We start from the raw sequence: 15,939 nt of genomic DNA, 5'->3' as shown, positions 1-15,939 counted from the left end.
GTATGCCTATAGGAATAGGCACTTTATAAAAGTTTTCTGTTTTGCTTTCTAATTATTCTGTTGCGTTCCTTGTGTGATTCTAAGTGTGAATATGTGTTCAATTTCAAGAATAGATAAGTTTTGATATGGATTTGAGTGTTTTATGGGTTCTTGTGGAAACCCTATGAGAAACAGACAAATTTTGAATGTTTTCTATTTTGGTTTCTAAGTTCCTAATGATTACTGAGCATGAATATATGTTTAATTTTGAATTTTGATATGTTTTGATATAGATTAGAGTGCTCTATGAGTTCCTACCGAAACTCAATGATAAAGGCAAATTTTGAGTGTTTTCTATTTTGACTTCTGAGTTTTCTGTTGTGTTTCATGATGATTATTAAGCATGAATGTATGCTTAATTTTGAGTTTGGATATGTTTTTGATATGGATTATAATAATTTATGGGTTTCTACGGGAAATCCTATGAGAAATAAACAAAATATGAATGTTTTGTTTTGATGTTTAAGTTTTCTATTTAATTTGATGTTTGAGTTTTCTGTTGTATTCCTTGATATTCACTGAGTGTGAATATGTGTTTAATTTTGAAAACATATAAGTTTTGATATGAATTAGGGTGTTTTGTGGGTTCCTGTGGGAAACCCTATAAGGAATGAAACTATCTTATTATGGTGTTAATGCAAGTGGTATATTTCTATGAGCATGATGAGGATGAGAATCTCTTTTATGTGACATTGTGATTGTGAGTGCGATAATGTGATATGAGAACAACTGACATGATGAGATATGACAAGTGAATTGTTGAGTCCATGAACATGTGAATGTGTGACATCCATCATATGCATCTACGTGACGGGGTACGATATGGAGTACACCGTTAGGGAAGACCCTTCGAATGAAATATCTTGAAGGAGTCCTAGGGGATAGCGTGGTTTGGAAGGCTCAGTTCTGCCTATTTGTGTGCATGAGACGTATCTTGCGCGGTTTCGTTATCCTGACTGGCAGTACATCTTTCTAGTTAAGAGTGCGCAGTTATGCTGGCATGTACTCCTAGATTACTCCAGGTATGTTACTTTGACAACATACCACGTGGTACGTGATGAGATACGTGACTGGCACCACATGCAGGCATTTATGAGTCAAGTCCACGACATCATTGTATGATAAGTGATTGTGCATGGGTTACTGTTTTATGTATGGCTTGTATTTGTTTGTGATTGCTTTTTGTGTGTGTTATCTGATAGTTATTTTTGCACCTGAATTCGAGTGAGATGTTTCTCACTCCCCTATTTATTTATGTATGTTTAAAATTGTATTGTAGGTGATCATCAGCAAGGGAATGTTAGTGATGAAACTTAGGCTTCTGTATTGTGCGTGCTTTGATTAAGACATGTGACACCAATGAATAGAATAAGATGTCTTTTATTACTTTGTAAATTAGATTACTTATATGTTATTTCGTTCATTAATTATAATTAAGTTGTGTATTTAATTAGGTTATTTTGATAATTGAATTACTTTATTATAAAAGTGTTTTAAGATGTGAATGTGAGCCTTTTATCCTTATGTTATTTGAGATATATATTGTTCTAATTGCAAAGATTTTTATTTACTCTTATTATTTTATATAATTGTATATTTATATGTGAGATAGAGTGCACCATGGAGAGCAATAATTAATTTGCAAATCTATTACAAATATATTTGTAATCTAGAATTCAAGAATAAAAAAATAATAGCTCTACGTTAGTAGTTAAATATTTTATTGAAAGTTAATATTCAAAAAAAAATTTAAAAATAATATTTAAATTTAACTAAAAACTAAGCCTTTTGTATTTTTGTATGAATTTTGAAACATACAGTGTTAAGCATAAAATTATATATTCAAATGCTTAATTTCTTTAAAAGTTTGCGGGGAACAATCTGATATAATGGTCGATCCAAAAGTAATTAGTTGGCAGGAATATACGAGCACTGCCTATGTTTTAGTTTAAACAAAGAGCAACAATTGGAATATAGTTTTGAATAGTGGACTGCCAACAGGAGCATGCATTTCCTGATAACCATGCGTTGTGTAGTTGGACCCAAATGAGTCAGAAATAAAAAGAAGAGAGTGAAAATAAAATTATATAATGGTTTGCTTGAAAAGAAATATGGGGTGAGAAATAAAAAATAAAAAAATAACTCGCTCCAAACCCTTTTTTTTTTCACTCAAAAACAACGCGTGAGAATGATTAGTGTATCACACTTTGCGAATGCATTGTTTTTATTTTTCTAAAATGATTTTGGAAGTTTGAAGCGTCATAACTATTTAATTATATTATTTTAACAAATACCTGCAGTTTTTAAAGTCGCCACAATTATTTATTTATATTATTTTAAAAAATAATTTCATCATAAAATTTATAATTCTAATATTATTTTATTTTATTTTTATTTATCTTTTTTTTTTTTTTATTTCTGACTTGTTTATTTAAACTAAATAACACAATTTTCACTCTAGCTATTTCTATTCACTTATTTATCTCTTCTCTATTTCTTTACCTATTAATTCTTTCCTCTCTATCAAACACTCTAAGATGTGTGAATGAAGCTTGGCTAGAAGTAGAATGGAAGGATGTACAAAGTTCCAATATATACAGATTTGTATTTTCATGAGCAGATTTTAGTTATTATTATTGGGTAGAGGATTTCAAAAGGAAAGTTATGTAAAAGCTGAAACATTGCATGGCAGAAAGTTATATATGCTGTTGGGAAGGGTCATCTAGAGGAAGAGAATGGATTATGATTGTAATAGATGTCAACACAGAATATTTGCATGTTTGGTTTCTTCTCGAAAAATTCCAAATCTACTTTAAACCAAAAGATAAAATTTTGCTTGTTACATTGATGCAGCAGTATAATTTCCAAACACACCCTAGGTCTATAGTCATTAAGGGATGGGTACACCTTGTATTATTTGTCCTTTAAAGTGAAATGTCTTTTATAAATCCTTAACACTCTCAAATCAAGTCCAATGAATGAAATACTCTCAAATCAAGTCCAATGAATGAAATAATCTCAAATCAAGTCATACAAATTAACCATCAAATCACATATGGATCTTAATCCCCAAAAGAGGGAAACATAAGACAGAATTCAAATCAATATAATTAAAAATCACAATGATGTATGATCATATAACAATACTCAATTTATAATACATGTAATCACACCAAATACATGTAACAGGAAACTTTTAGAGACTTATAGAGATCATCTTCTGGCCATAATTTTTTATACATGTACACATGTGAGACAATCTCACTTCTCTTACCTTAAATGATAATCACCAAATTTACTTAAGTATGATTTACTAGTCTATTCTCAATTCTCCTTGTCCCTCTACCATGAACTCTTCTGCAGTTTATCTCAAACATTGAGAAAAAAGATAATTTTGAAGCCTAAACCTACTAACTCAACACACACTCAACCCAATTATATTTTTAGTTTACTTATAAAACATTCTTTGTTTATATTACAAAATCAATTAATAAATAAGCTTATAATATAAACATCAAGTAAACAACTATATTATTATTTTAAAAAAACAAGATGTTACAATATATACTACCATTTTCTCCAGCGACCTCACTCGAGATGGTCTAAAGAAGAAGGAGGAAGATGGAATGTAGTTTAGTGTGTCTGGAATATGAGAAACAATTGTAGGTTTAGAGGACATCATTTTGATCAGAAAAGACTATAAGATGATATCTCTTTCTATGCTTGGACCTGGTTGAGGCATGACAAGTCCTTCCATTACAACTTTCAACAATAGCTAAGCAACCCAGGCATGTGTATTTCTCTATAAGTGTTTGTTGAGTGTATGATTGAGTAGGATAGGTAGGAGATGAACTTTTTGTATTTTTATTTCAATTATCAACATCTAAACTTTTATGTATGTGGGTTTGGCACCCCTATGCCTCCATAATACATTTATTTGGTTGATAAATAAATAAATATATATATATATATATATATATATATATATATATATATATATATAATTTTGTCTTGATCTTTCCACTAACTTATTTGTTAGTCAGGGTTAGTTTTCATAATTTTAACCGTAAAACAGCTCAAGATCTAAAGGGTTTTTTTTTTTTCTTCGGAAGATCTATATGCTATATGATGCACCACTCTTGTATGAAAGTATTTATACGCAAATAATTTTTATCTTAGAGATTCTATCTAATACTAATGAAACTACAATTAGTTCCATCAAAAATATAGTGTAGAATTTATTACATTGTCTTCTTTTTATTAAAGATAAAATTAAGTATTTGTAAATATGACTCCATTGATAAGAAAAATAGATTATAAAAGTATCTTTTTTATCATAAAATTTTTCAATAAAAACCTTTATCTCAAAACGGCACACCAAAATTAAGCAAAAGAATGAAGGGTTCAGCTTTTGTTAAAGATTTTAATAAGTTTGTAAAGAAGTGGATGAATTTTTAATATTATTAATTTAAATCAAAACATTACTAGAATTTTTTTTATTACATGCAAATTTTGCATAAAAATTCGTAAAAAATGATATTTCTACAAATTTTTCTATAAATTTTTTTCTCCAATTAATACTTTGATGGATAATATATTTTTGTGAATTTTAAAATTTGCAAGAAGTTTTGTTGCGAAAAAAATTCCTTGAAAAATTTTCTTCGAATTTTTTGTAAGAAATTATGTAGAAAAATTTCTTTAACAAAATCAAAGAAATTATTGTGAATTTAAAATTTAGAAGTAATTTTTGTGCAAATTCTATTAATAATTTTTCAGCTTTTAAATGTTTACAATGAATTCAACTTTGAATCCATGCTTCTAGAATGTGATGCATAACCTTTTAAACTCTTAGATCTTTGCTTCCATGCCTCCAACATGTGATGTATAACCTTTTAAACTCTTAGACTATAGATTATAGATCTAACATTCAACCATAAAAAATTAACTTATAAGATGAGTGTTACTTTAACTTATATATTCTTTAATTATTTTATTTTTAATCGATGTGTGACATGAGATTTTCTTTAAATATTAATTAGTTCATGTCTTTAAAAAGAAAATTAATTTATTATATTGAACTACAAAATTATATAATTATAAATTATTTTAACTATTAAAATATTCAATATTTAAAAAAATTAGTTTTTTATTAAATAATTTTAATTTAAAAAGTATCATTAAATTAAAACTCATCATCATTCATTTATACGTTTAATTAAAATAAATATTTAATTTATTAATATTTTTAATTAAAATTAATTTTTTGAAATATTTATAAATAATTTAGTAAAATAATATTTTATTAAGTAAATACTTTTAATTTTAAAATTTTATAAATTATCATTAAATTAAAATTCATTATCATTAATTTATCATATTTATAAAATTTTATATATTTAATTTAATTAAAATATAAATAATAATTATAATAATGTATTTATAAATAATTTAGTATAATAATATCTTTTAATTATTAAACATATAAATTTAAATATTTTTTATTTTTATACAAGTTAAAATTGGCAGAAAAATTTGCAGGAAAAGTTATCTGCAAATTTTTTTACATTTAATAAACATTATTTGTGAATTTATTTTTACAAGAAAATCCACAAAAAACAAAATAAAATTCTTACATTTTCTACAAATTTTTACTATGGAATTTTTTTATAATCATTAAAATTATAGTAAAAAATTGTAAAATTTTCTTGTAGATTATTTTTTATAAAAAAAATTGTAAGAAATTTCTGTAAATTATTTTTTGTAAATAAATTTACAAAAAAAAATTGTGAAATTATTATTACAAGAAAATTCAAAAAAAAAATGCAAATATTTTTTTATAGAAAAATTTGAAGAAAAATGAGACTTTTTTTAAGACTGAAAATTCAAAATATTTGGTACGCCAATGAAGGTTTTTTTTTTTAATTATTAGATATAATATTAAAAAATTTAATGGATGTGATTTTTTACTTACATTAATTTAATTAGCTGTCTTTTTTCTTTTGATTTTCATTTCATCTTTCTATTGCAATCCCAACAGTCATTATGATCCACTTTTATGACAATTTTTTATCACTTTATGATTTGATATTTTATGTTTTATTTTATTTTTATCTTTCCGTCTCTCTTCCTTATCGTCTTTGTCATTTTTTATCCTTATTCTCCTATTTATACAACTATTACTACTTTTTCCTTTTTTCTCTTCGATTTACATATCCATTGTTACGATGCTTTCTTTCTCCTCCTCAATATCACAGATTGACAGTATTAATCATCGGTCAGAATAAAAATAATATTGACACAGGTTATTACAAATTTTATTATTCAAAATCAAATCTTTTATTTTAAACTCTAATTTAAGAAAAAGCAAAAAGAAAATGTTAGAAAACCAATTTTGCTATGGCATTCATTTGATATCATTTTTCCCCTTTGCCATTTCGTTTGGCTACATCCACCTCTTGGTCATTGTGATTGTCGACACACTAATCAGACGTATGCAATGAAAAGAAAAAAAATAGTAATAACAGCAAAAGAACACAATAGAATTAGAGTACCAAACTAATAGATTTAAGTGGTGCAAAGTGAAATGGGCATTGATTTGAACATGCAAGTAGATGCAGTTGACGAGAATGAGAAAGTCAGGAAGGTATCGCTGAAGGAAAGGAAGAGCGGACACAGAAAAAAGAAGAGTCGAGAAGGTGATTTAACTTTTTATTTTTATTCTTCGGATAAAAACCTTCGATAGCTGGAATGCCTCATGGATGAGGCACTTAGTTAAGTACTTCATTGTAGAAACATTAATATTCCAATCTTTATTCTACTTTTTCTTTTTCTATTTCTAGCTTGTAGTTACGCTCAATTCTAACATGAAATAGGAAAAAATGTCCCTCTCATGGATGAATCATTAATTTTAGTCATTAGATATATTAATAAAAAAAATTAACGTATAAGATTGTTTTCTCAACTGATAAGGCAACTCACAACAGATAATTTGTTTTCTCAACTCATCCCCATTGAATCACCGTAGTTGCGCTCATCCTGTTGAACCATCGTGGCTGCGCTCATCCCCATCAAACCACTGTGGTCGCACGTGCAACAACATCGTCAGTCACCATGGCCGCACGCACAGCAACGAAACCTAGGGTTTCCAATTTCTTTTCACTGCTCGTAATCTGATTTCGCTATGACTAACCGGAGAGAACAAGATTTGTTCCACAGCGATGCGATCGATCCCTCAAACAGGGAGGGTTTTCGACGATTCCTCTTCGGTGGACAACAAAGGTGCCTCGTCACCATGGCCGCATGCGCAGCGGCGCGCAACGTCACCGTGGTCGCACGCACAGCCTCAGAACCTAGGGTTTCTAATTTCTTTCCTCTGCTCGTAATTTGATTTCGTTATGGCTAACCAGAGAGAACGAGATTTGTTCCACGGCAACGCGAACGGTGAGGGTTTTGATGATTCCTCTTCAATGGACAGCAGCAGCGTCGTCACCGTGGCCGCATGCGCAGCGATAGTGTCACTGTAGCCACACGCGCAGCAACGACGACGCTACTGTGGCTCTCAAATATTTTTGTAACTTTTTTTATATTTTTCCGGTTAAAAGCCTGTTATTCCCGGTCACTTTAGTGCCTCATTCATGAGAGACATTTTTCCCTACTTCATGTTAGAATCTGTCTGTAATTATTCCATTTTACGAGATTCAATACTTTCTTATCATACCATATCTACCGTGATATGAATTCCATATGGTTGATACAGTAGATAACAAAATAAAGTGTGATCAGAAAATAATATTGTTAGATGTGTAAATAATTAAATTAAAGAAATTTATTATTTAAATTTTTAAATTAATTTTATATAATAGTATAGTATTAAATGTCATTTTTATCCTTATGTTCTTATCAAATTTTCATTATTTATGTTCATTTTTTTTCATATTTAACTAGATACATGGTCTAGCTCATTTTTTCTTCTTCTTTTTTATTTCTTTGCTTGCGTATTATTTATAGTTTGAATCAACATGGTAGTGGATTAAGAGGTGTATCTCACACTATTTCTCTTTCATTAATATTTTTACTATATAGATTCAAAACTTTTGAACCATCAAGATTATGGTTCTTCATCAAAAGTATTTCCAACTTTCGACCATTTGTTACATTTTTTTTGTCAAATTTTTCAAGTCGTTGTCCCAATTCGTCCGACCTTTGTGGTGACTATCAACATCGTGTACTCAAACTCATTTAATAGCAACAACCCTGTCACCCACACCAGAATGTGCATCAGTCCCACTAGCATTTCGCAACATTATTTTAGAATCGTCTCGTAGTTGAACCCCTCCAACGACCACCCTTTCATGTGTTGCACCGCAACCCACCACACCATTGTGGTCCACAATCAATCCCCTAACTACAACTCTAGCGCGTAGGACGGCATGGCACTGTTGACGACAAAGGCCACAATGTCTTTGTCTTCCTCGAAAGCAATCAAGGGATAAAAAAATGCTTGGTTAAGAAAATTTATTGGAGAGTGTTTGAAGGAAAGAAATTATTCCCTTCATATATACTATAGATACCTCCTTTCCCAATAAAGTTGTGGCATTTTTTTAAGAAGGCCAAATTACTACAAGTCTTAGAAGAACTACATATAAATGTGATATTACTAATTAAGTTTTTTAGGATTGATGAAAGTATTACATTACACTCATTGAAGTACAAAATCCAAGATGTTGTTGAAGTAAAAAGTATTCAAAATATAAAAGAAGTTTATTATCGATACCTTGTATAGTGTAGGAAGATAATTGTGTTGACTATAATTTTTTCATTTTATAAATTACGATAATGTAGATTACATGTTTTTGTGTATAAGAAATTTTCTAGAACTGGTCCAATTGAATTATATGCATGTCAAGATTGAGAGAATTCTAGAAGAGATTTAATGATGTCTGTGCCAACCATAAGCTCTTAACAAGATTATCGGTTGCTTACGTGATGACTTACGTGAAAGTGATTCATCAACCAACTTAACTTATCCATAATATGTATGTTAACCTTTTTCTTTATTAAGGATATAGTATGAAATTTTTTTTAAGTTGTATTGTTGGTTGGTGTATAATTGCTTTATTAATAATATGATATTTAAAGATGTAGGTATTATGGAGGAGATATAAGTGTGTAACTATTTTTTGTTTTCACTTCTTAGTAATCATTATACCCCTCAAATGTTATAATAATAATATCCACATTCTTTCATTATTATTATTACAAGAAAAAATATTATTTTTATCTTAAGGATTCTAATTTAATAAATAATTTCTCTATTTGCCAAATTAGAATCATTATATTAAACACGAGAATTTATTTAACTAATAACTCTAAATCTATTTCACCTAGAAGTGTTTTGAAAATAATCTTATATATCACGTTACACAGGGCAACAAGTTGAAGATTCTTCACAGTCTCGGGATGGTCACATTTTGGTATGAGCACTGTATTAGTTTCATTTAACACATGGGGAGGGTTCCTTTCTCCAATCATTCTTTGTACGAGGTGAAGACATCTTCCCCCACACAGATTTATAAAAGTTTTTAGCTGTTAGTTTTATTTTTTGTTATATTTTATAATTTTAAAATTAATATATATATATATATATAATTTTAGTCATTTATATTCACTTAATATACATGCATTTGGTAAGGATATCAATTGATGTAATAATAAAGAAGACAGAAGTCTAAGTATCAAACCCATAAGAACTTAAGTTTATAATTATTTAATATAATTTTTGTACTAAACAGGTAATTTAATAAGAAATTGAAATTATTTAGCAATAAGTATTCCAACACAATAGAAATATGATAAAGTAACAAATTGTTATAAAATTGAATTCATAATAAAAATAGTCGAATATTGATTCATTAATTATCTTTATGCAAAATTTCATTATTTTCCATTCAACATTGTAATTATACAATTAGTTCAACAGCCCACAATTGTATTTAAACCTTAATTTCTTAAGTAAGAAATTCTTATTTTTTTTAAGAAAAATCTCAATTTCTTGATAATTTTTGTTAAATAATCATGTATCAAGGTCAAGGACCAAAAATCAACCAATGAAGTTTTTATCCCAATTCCTTATTAATAAATGTCATCCATGTTTTATCTAGGTCGTAATTTTAAAAAAAGTTTTCCAATGTCGATTAAAAATTATAAGATCACGAAAATGTTGATCAGGTCGCAATAAGTATTATATATAAGAATAAAATAATTAACTGAATAAATACTTTATTGAATGAAAAACGGAGAAAATTACATAGTTCAAGTAGCTACATCAATCTCCAATAATAAAGAACTTATTTACTTATGACTAAGGAATACACAACAATAGATGGACCCTTGAATGATTCGTAATTACAAGATTGATCTCATAGAAACTCTCTAATCTCTCTAGAATTTTGTTAAGAAGAATTATCATCTATGGAATGGAATACAAAGAGCTCTAGAAATCCTAAATTTATAAATAAATAAAAATATTCTTTTAGGCTTTTGGGTTTGATCCAATCACTTAGAGTGTCTGCATATCTTGCTCTAAGCGACCATGTAAGTGTGTCCAAGGGTACACTCTCTATCTCCACTCACTTAGAGTGAATTTGTGTAGTTTAAAGCGAATTTGTGTTAGTTCTGAACAAATTTTTTTCGCTCAAAGTGTCCATGCAACTCGCTTTAAGTGATGACCATGTGTATGCTTCCAGGGTTACTCTCTATCTTGACTTGCTCAAAGTGAATTTGAGATAGTTTTAAACAAATTTGTGTAGCTCTAAGCAAATTGTGGTCGCTCTAAGCAAATTGTGGTTGCTTTAATTAAGCGCCTATGTTATTCACTTTAAGCGAGTTGATGTAGTCCCAATGTTGTTCTCTATCTTAACTTGCTTAGAGCAAATTTGTGGTGGCTTTGAGTAATTTTTCATAGCTTGGAGTGACGATTTTGTGCAACCTGGAGTGATATTTTTATTTTAAAACTTGTAGTTTTTAAATTATTTTTTCCTATATTCTATTTCAACAAAGAAAAACATCAAAAAGACCTAATATTTAAATAATTAAATCCTAAAATGAAATTAACTCTTAATTGAATGTTTTGTGGTCAAAAATAAAATTCATATATATTGATAATTACCCATATTAAATACAATCTGTATGCATATTATGCAATTATCAATATGGTTATATATAAACTTTTAAACATTAACATAATTAAAAAGAGCTAGTGGTTTGTATTATGCATGGGTATATATATATATATATATATATATATATATATATATATATATATATATATATATATATGTATGTATATTATGCAATTATATAAACTTTAAACATTAACTTAATTAAAAAGAGCTAGTGGTTTGTATTATGCATTGGTATATATATATATATTTCCTAAACCCTAGCATATCTCCAGTTTCACAGCTAGCCGCCATTCTCCTTTGCTTGCTATATGGAATCAGAAACAATTCTGCTGGCTGTCCTCTTCGCTGCTTTGATATGGTTGCTAATGGGAAAAACAAGGTATGCATTTGAAACTTTTATTTTATATTCAAAAGTTGAAACTGACAGATCTGTTTTACTTGATTGGTTTGAGGCTTAAGTCCTCACTTGATCAATGGAATTAGAGAGGTGTGTCTAGCTTTAACCACTTTAACAGCTTAGCCTTGCAAATAACTATAGATCTGATTAACAAACTCTACATAAGTTTACATCTACAACTATATAGCTAGAATTAGAACCCACGTAAACATTGGCACTTTTAATTAGTATAAGGTTTGGTTTGAGACTGAAAATGTATTAGGAAGGCATAGAAACTTTAAACTAAATAATAATAAAAATTATTAAAAAAAACGCCTAATATCTCGTATTGAAAAATTGAGTGAATGGTTTTGTTGTTTGTTGGTGTTAATGTAGCCCATAGTATATATGTACATTAATCAGTTTATAGATGCATTTAGAAATCTGTTATAATAGCGTTGAATGAAAATTTTACACTTCTTATTACACAAACGGAGAAGCAATTGAGTGTGAGTGTTGGATTGAGTTAGGTGAATTAATGAAACTGACATTCGAACACACCATGTGATAAAGTTGTGTTTGAGGTGACACAAATGAATTTGTACTGGTCTTTAGGAGAGGTAGGTTTGTATTGTTTTATGGTATTGGGTGAAAAGAATAGAAAGCAATTAAGAAATTGAATTAGCATAGTAGTAAATTTGAATATTTTATGCAGACCTACAGGAGGCGGAGGCGGAATTGCACACGCATTCAACAACGGGGAGGGAGGCCTTCAAAACATGCCTGGGGCTCACATCAGCGTTGGCCATACTGATGGGCATGTCGCGGGCATTCCTAAAAAGAAATAAGGCAAATAATTAACCTTGATGCTGCAAATGGAGGGATTTATATTTCTTATTTCCTATTCAAATCCATTCAAGGATCTTGAAATCTCGACTATATATATTTCTACAAATTATGTGAACTTATGTGTGTATTTTTCTTTTAAAGTTTATAGATATGTCTACGTCGTGCTCTAAAATTAATAACTTAGGTTCGACTTCTACTGTTGAAATGTTATATTAAGAGAATTTATGTGTGTTTCATGATAAATTTCTTACTGCCAAAACTTACTTTAATTTGTGATGTTAAACATAAATTTGAAATATAATATATAAAAGTGCTTTATGTATTGCATCGCTTTACATATTATATCGTCCCGCACCTGCATAATGTTTGAACTGGCCTGAGTAGAATATTCTGATGGAATTAATCTTCACATATTCTCTCACGGCAAAGACCTGAAGCGTTCAAGTCTTTGTACATAAGATATAATAATAAATAGATGCAGGATCAAAGTTTGACAGAAATACCTCATACCCTACTTGCCCTATTCATACATTGATATTTTTAGTTATCTTCGCTTTTCCCATGTGAGGTTGCCTGAAAAATGCTTCCTCCTGCAAATCTTATTAAAACCACTTCGTATAATGAACTCTTGGTTTATCCATTGGAAAATATTCTTGATTTTTGTCATTTGTCAACAGATTGGCTTAAGACGTAAATTTTCCAAAGAGCTAGGGTTCATATCGACATTACAGTATTAACTCCTTTTTACTTTTGATAAAGTTGTATAGTGTAGCAAACAGTAGTCTTGTTTGTCATCTTGCTTGATCTGGTGGGTTGGAAACGCCGTAATCCATGGACTCTTTGTGGTTGTTATGTTGTTTTTTCATTCTTTAATATAGAGTTAAAATAACTTTTAAGTGAGAGTTTTACTACTCATAAGATTAATTTGTAAAGAATTACCTCAAGGTCCAACTTTTTTTATTTTTATTATAAAATAAATAAATATGTACAATAGTCTATATATATATATATATTTCCCTACCTTCCAATCCTGATTTTTCAATATTGAGAAAATTGTTTTTCAAAATTTATTGTTAAGAAATCTAGATTGACTATCCGAATTTTTCAAAGTAGCTTTTATTCTTTTTTTACATTTTAATTTTTAATTATAGTTTATAAATTTAAAATTTCTTAAATTAATTTAATTTGTGAAAGATAATTAAATGATTGTTGAATAAATTATTATTTTTTAGAATTTAAGGATTATACTTTAAAAGTTAATCTGATTTTTAAATTTAAAAATAAAATATTGTTAAAATAATTTAATTTAATTTAGTTTGTGACAATAATTATATAATTAGTTATTAAAATTATTATTTTATGATTAAAATTTTTATTTTGTAGGATTTAATGATTATATATATTAAGAAAAAATAATAAAATTCATTTACATCATTAATTGGGTTGAAACACACATGTAATGATTTAATATTGGACAAAATAGGCAACAACAAGTCTTGACAGGAACGTCTATTCAAAGTCTTCTTATGCATAAATGTCAATACATGGAACAATATCGTATTAATTTCATTCATTTTTTTATCTGCCCAACAACAAGTACATGATTTAAGAGTTGGGCACCATATTGAACATTTTGCACAAAGGAAAATTAAAATTAGACAATCCAGTCTCACGATGTCAACATAGTGCATACTAAGATAATGAATCATCTTAGAGCATCTACGATATAACCAACTCCAAACCACTTTAAATGAGTCTCACGTCAACTCATTATATTTTTACAATTTTTATTCTAATAAAAATTACTTATAAATACTTCTACTTTTTTACAACTCATACTACACTTTTTGACATCTCACACTACACTTTATGATAAATTTTTATAAAATTAATTATCATGAATAATATATAAATATGAATAACAAACAAAAAAATTACATAATAAAAAAATTACAATAATAAAAAAAATTACATAATAAAAAGAATTTCCAAACCCTAGTTATCACGAAAGATAAAGTTAAATATCTTTATCATATCAACATAAAAAGAAATAAATTTACAAAAAAATTAATGACAAAAATTAAAATAATTAAAAATTTTAAATATATGAATTAAAAAAAATATATCTTAAATTATAAAAACTAAAAATATATATATATATATATAAATTAAAATTATATATTTTTAATTATAAAAACTAAATGATAAAATAAGTGAACTTATAAAAACTTTAAAAGTGTATTCAGCTTATCAATATTACTAAAAGAAATGGAAGGTAAAATGAAATTTTAGAATGATTTAATTAACACAATTTAAAAATTACATTCAATTTTAAATTTTTATTATATTAAATAGGCGAAAATAGTAAGAGATAGAAAACATTTAATTCTCTTTTTTTTTTTTCTTTTTTTCATCTAAATTAAAAAGACAGTTTTAAAATAATATTTCTTTTTCATTCCCTATTTCTTCCATCAGACGCACAGTACCAAAAGACCAATACTGGGGGGTCGGGCCGCGGAGGCGTGCGCGCGGAGGGTTCCGGCCGCGGAGGCGTGCATGCGGGGGGCCTGGCCCCGGAGGAGCGCGCGGCTGACGAGATCCGGCAGCGCGCGGTTGAAGAGATCCGACCAGCCATGTTCGGAACCGCACTCCTCCGCCAACCAGAGCTCTCCGTTTGGCATTCCAGAGACCCAAGCACCGTTGCTTCAGGAAGTAACGGATCTAAAAAATTTCTTACTTTCCTACCCACGTTAGATCACTCCAATGACAGTTTTTTATAAATTCCGTTGCTTGTCTCTAAGATACATGTTAAGCAACCTCCACCAGAGGTGCTCTTATTATTTTCTGCTTTATCTTTCATTTACATTCAATCCATTAATGTAACTGCCGCCAACAAATGATTTGAATAATAGTATAAGCTCTTCTATATCTCCTACAAAAGACAAGTTTATTACCAACTTGTTTGCTGCGAACCTCAAGTTGTCAGATTCAGTGAAAACTTATCTTTAAAGTATGTATTATACATAGTATAAGAGTAGAATAGAAATAAGATTGAAGTGTCGTTGTGAAAGTCAGCCAACAGCACAGGATCAAGAGGATGTTTTGTTGATTAACCAACGATGATAGATCTGTATAATTACTTGATCTGACAACTTATGATGTATAATTTTACTTTACTGGATCATTATATTTATATCACTCTCATTTATTTAGTTGATTCTATGTATGTAATATAATCCACTTTTTCTAATATATATATATATATATATATATATATTTATAATCTAAAGTTAGAGTTTTTCACTGCTAATAACTATATCATACAATGTAGGATCAAGGTAGGTCTTTACAGTGCGATGCGGTGCTAGGTTTGTGATGGTGCTAGTGAAGAATGTGGTACAATATATGCAATATTATTGAAAAACTAGAAAAGGTTATAACACCTTTTTTAATTGAAATATATATTTTTTTCTTTCTCATTTGATTACGATA

General features: G+C 28.4%; 1 protein-coding gene and 1 long non-coding RNA gene across 3 annotated transcripts in view; both read left to right on the top strand.

The window, feature by feature from the left end:
* The window catches only part of LOC109812499 (uncharacterized), a 58,296-nt gene that overhangs the window by 38,603 nt on the left and 3,754 nt on the right, over positions 1–15,939 (top strand). The window lies entirely within an intron of this gene.
* On the top strand, positions 11,454–12,716 carry LOC114916786 (uncharacterized). Its single transcript, XR_003805383.2, has 2 exons — positions 11,454–11,601; positions 12,314–12,716. It is a non-coding gene; the product is annotated as an uncharacterized LOC114916786 (long non-coding RNA).

Source organism: Cajanus cajan, chromosome 7, assembly GCF_000230855.2.
Source record: "Cajanus cajan strain Asha chromosome 7, NIPB_CcT2T_4, whole genome shotgun sequence".
NCBI classification, from domain to species: domain Eukaryota; kingdom Viridiplantae; phylum Streptophyta; class Magnoliopsida; order Fabales; family Fabaceae; genus Cajanus; species Cajanus cajan.
This window is presented reverse-complemented; position numbering and strand designations above follow the sequence as displayed.